A 4,512-nucleotide genomic window follows, 5' to 3' on the forward strand; every position below is an offset into this window, starting at 1 on the left:
TAACTGCGGTCGGGTGCTTGCCGATGTTGGTCTCACCAACAATCCGCAACCTCAAGGTCACTAAGATGCTAGTTGACGGCGGGGACGGCTTGAACCTGATCTCCTCCGCGGTGCTCCAGAAGCTCCAGATCCCTGACAGCGAGCTCGAAGAGACCGACAAATTTCAAAGAATCAACCCGGGAAGGAGCAAGCCAAAGGGAAAGATCACGTTGCCGGTAAAATTTGGCAGTGAGCTGAACTTCAGGACTGAGAGGGTCACGTTTGATGTTGCCGACTTTCCATTACCTTACAATGGAATCCTTGGCCGTCCGGCACTCGCCAAATTCATGGCAGCCTCTCACTATGCCTACAACGTACTGAAAATGCCGGGCCCAATAAGTGTCAACTCTGTCCCTGGCGACAAGAAGGATGCTCTTATCTGTGCCGACAAGATCTACCGGGAAGCAGCAGCTGCAGCAGAACGAAGGACACTTGCCGCTGAAGCTCCCGGGGGGAAGAAGAAGACTAAGTCCGGCAAGAGCTCTGATGCCCACTCCGGCAAGCGCACCTCTTCGGAGTGTTGCGCTACCGTCGAGGACGCACCATCGAGCTCCACCGGCAAGTGTAAGAAGGCAATGGTAGCTCCACCTAAGACTAAGAAGGTGTCCGCCAAGGAGGATGGCACTGGTGGTACCTTCACCATCAGCGCCACTCTTGACCCCAAATAGGAAAGCGCGCTCGTTGCTTTCCTGCGGGCGAATGTCGATGTGTTTGCGTGGCAACCGTCTGATATCCCCGGTGTTCCCAGGAAAGTGATTGAGCACCACCTTGCCATCTGTCCTCATGCACGGCCCGTCAAGCAGAAAGTCAGGAAGCAGGCAGTAGAGCGCCAAGAATTCATCGCAGAAGAAATCAAGAAGCTGGAAGCAGCAGGCCTTGTCAGAGGAGTGCTCCATCCCACGTGGTTGGCCAATCTTGTTGTTGTGCGCAAAGCTAACGGGAAATGGAGGCTTTGTATTGACTTCACTGATGTTAATAAAGCTTGTCCCAAAGACCCATTTCCCTTGCCGCGTATTGACCAGATTGTTGACTCCACAGCCGGATGTGATTTGCTTTCATTTCTTGATGCATACTCAGGATACCATCAGATCTTCATGGCAGAAGAAGATGAAGAGAAAACCGCATTTATCACCCCGTGTGGCACGTACTGCTACGTACGGATGCCTTTAGGTTTGAAGAATGCTGGTTCAACATTCGCAAGGGTAGTCCACCATGCTTTTGAGCCACAAATACACAGAAATGTGGAAGCTTACATGGATGATATAGTGGTCAAGAGAAAGAACAAGGCGACCCTGATCCAAGATTTAGACGAAACATTTGCAAACTTGCGCAAAATCAACCTCAAGCTTAACCCCGAGAAGTGCGTGTTTGGAGTCCCTTTCGGCAAGCTTCTCGGGTTCTTCGTGTCTCAGCGGGGAATTGAAGCCAATCCCGACAAGATCAAAGCCATTGAGCAGATCGAAGCACCAAAGCGCGTCAAGGATGTACGAAGGCTTGCCGGTTGCGTAGCTGCTCTCAGCAGGTTTATCTCTAGATCTGCTGAGCGCGCCCTGCCATTTTTCAAAATTTTGAAAAAGGCAGGTCCAATGAAATGGACTCCGGAAGCGGAGGCTGCGCTGCAGGACTTGAAAAGATACCTGTCCTCCACTCCAACACTTGTCGCACCTAAGCCGCAGGACAAGTTGCTGCTGTATATAGCAGCAACCAATCAAGTGGTTAGTGATGCGTTAGTGGCGGAGAGGGAGGCGGATGATGAGCCAGCAACCACGGCAGATCTATCCAGCGACAAGCAGGGGGCTTCGCCGACAAGCTCTGGTCCCGACAAACATGAGTTTGCGCAGGAACATGATAAGATGCCAAGGAGAATGGTGCAGCGCCCAGTTTACTTTGTCAGTTCTCTTCTGCAGGGGGCTAGATCAAGGTACTCTGGTGTGCAGAAGTTGCTTTTCGGCCTCCTCATGGCCTCAAGAAAGCTGCGCCATTACTTCCAAGCACATGAGATCACAGTCGTCACTCGCTTTCCGCTGAAGAGGATACTGCAAAATCCAGAAGCAACGGGCAGGATTGTCGAGTGGGCGCTGGATCTGTCAAGCTTTGGCCTCAAGTTTGAGAGCACCTCAACTATCCAAAGCAGAGCATTGGCACAGTTCATAGCAGAGTGGACGCCAACCCCAGATGAAGAAATTCCAGAAACGAGCATCCCCGTCAAAGAGGCAAGCAAAGAGTGGCTGATGTACTTTGATAGTGCCTTCTCGCTGCAAGGCGCCGATGCAGGCGTGCTGCTTGTCGCACCCACCGGAGAGCACCTCAAGTACGTAGTCCAGATGCACTTTCCCAAAGAGTAAGCAACCAACAATACTGCAGAGTATGAAGGATTGCTTGCCGGTCTCAGAATCGCAGTAGACCTTGGGATCAAGAAGCTCATTGTCAGGGGTGACTCACAGCTTGTCGTCCGACAAGTAAACAAAAACTACCAGAGTCCGTTGATGGAAGCGTATGTTGACGAAGTGAGGAAGCTAGAAGAGCACTTTGACGGCCTACAAATGGAGCATATCCCAAGAGCTCAGAATGATATTGCTGACGGCCTGTCAAAGTGCACCGCACTAAAGTTACCTGTGGAACCAGGGATCTTTGTGCTTAAGTTGACTCAACCATCCGTAACACCATCAACTGGACAAATCAAGAAGAGGAAGTTGGTTTCCGGCGACTACTTTCCGGCAGAGCTCCCCGAAGCCGCCGCCAAGAAAGTCCCAAGATCAACACCAAGAAAGCTGAGGAGCAGTCTGCTCCGGCAAGCCTAATGGTTTGTTCCGTTGAAGCAGACGCTCCCGACAAGTTTTGCTCCGGCAAGCTTGCCGGGGAACATCAAGCTCCGGCAGGGCCGCAAGTCCTTGCCGTAGAAGCAGATGTTCCCGTAGCAGCAGATGTGCCTTTAGTCCTTGTTGTCGAGCCACAAGCTCCAGCATGGGCACAGCAGATTGTCCATTTCCTTCAGACAGGAGAACTTGCCGAAGAACAAGAAGAAGCGGAAAGAGTAGCCCGGCAGTCAAGTATGTACCAGTTTGTCGATAGCATACTGTACAGAAGAAGACTCAACAGTGTGAAATTGAAGTGTATTCGCCGGGAAGATGGACAAAAGCTGTTGGCAGAGATACATGGAGGCATATGTGGCCATCACATAGGCGCAAGAGCACTTGCCGGCAAAGCTTTCCAGCAAGGTTTCTTTTGGCCGACAGCCCTCCAGGATGCAACTACACAAGTAACCAAGTGTGAAGCGTGCCAGTTCCACTCCAAACAGATACACCAGCCAGCTCAAGCTCTCCAGACGATCCCTTTATCCTGGCCATTTTCGGTTTGGGGGCTCGATATCATCGGCCCCTTCCCCCGAGCTGTCGGGGGCTTTGAGTACTTGTACGTCGCAATCGACAAGTTCACAAAGTGGCCGGAAGTGCAACCAGTGAGGAAGGTGACAGCACAGTCAGCAGTCAAGTTCTTCAGGTCGATTGTTTGCCGTTTTGGGATCCCTAACAGGATCATCACCAACAACGGCACGCAATTCACGAGTCGCACCTTCATGCAGTACGTCCAAGACCTTGGCGCCAAGGTCTGCTTCGCTTCTGTTGCTCATCCAAGAAGCAATGGTCAAGCAGAGAGGGCAAATGCTGAAGTGCTGCGTGGGCTCAAGACCAGAACTTTCGACAGGCTGCACAGGTGTGGAAGGAACTGGATCGAGGAGCTGCCGGTGGTTCTTTGGTCGATCAGAACGACGCCAAATCGAGCCACTGGCCAGACACCTTTCGCTCTAGTCTATGGAGCAGAGGCAGTTCTCCCCACGGAACTCGTATACGGATCACCTCGAGTGCTCGCTTATGATGAGCTTGAGCAAGAACAACTGCGGCAAGACAACGCGCTGCTCCTTGAGGAAGATCGTCTTCAGGCTGCTGTACGAGCTGCTCGATACCAGCAAGCTTTGCGCCGCTATCATAGCCGCAAAGTTAAAGCCAGAAGCTTCGAGGAAGGCGACCTTGTTCTTCGGCGCGTTCAGTCTGCCAAGAATTCCAACAAGTTGACGCCGAAGTGGGAAGGCCCTTATCGGGTGAGACGAGTCACAAGGCCTGGCGCTGTCCGCCTTGAGACCGAAGATGGCGTTCCAGTGAGCAACTCCTGGAACATAGAGCATCTTCGTAAGTTTTTCCCATAAGGCGCGGTTGCCGGAACCCGTTCCGGCAACCACCTTTTGTACAAGTCTTGCCGCTGTTGCATGTAATCCTTTGTACAAAGCCGGGCGCAGATCCCGTGCATAAGTAAAACCCCATGTGCTCCGCACAGCTTGTCCATTTCATGCATTAGTTCCTTTCTTTCATGTGATTATCTGACACTTTGTGCAGCACTTACATCCGGTAAGCAGTAACGAGCTGAAGAGCTCCATATTATTATTTTCTCTTCTTTCTTTTTAAAGGAAAAGAAGGTTCT

The sequence above is a fragment of the Triticum aestivum genome, chromosome 3A (genome assembly GCF_018294505.1).
Source record: "Triticum aestivum cultivar Chinese Spring chromosome 3A, IWGSC CS RefSeq v2.1, whole genome shotgun sequence".
Classification (NCBI taxonomy): Eukaryota; Viridiplantae; Streptophyta; class Magnoliopsida; order Poales; family Poaceae; genus Triticum; species Triticum aestivum.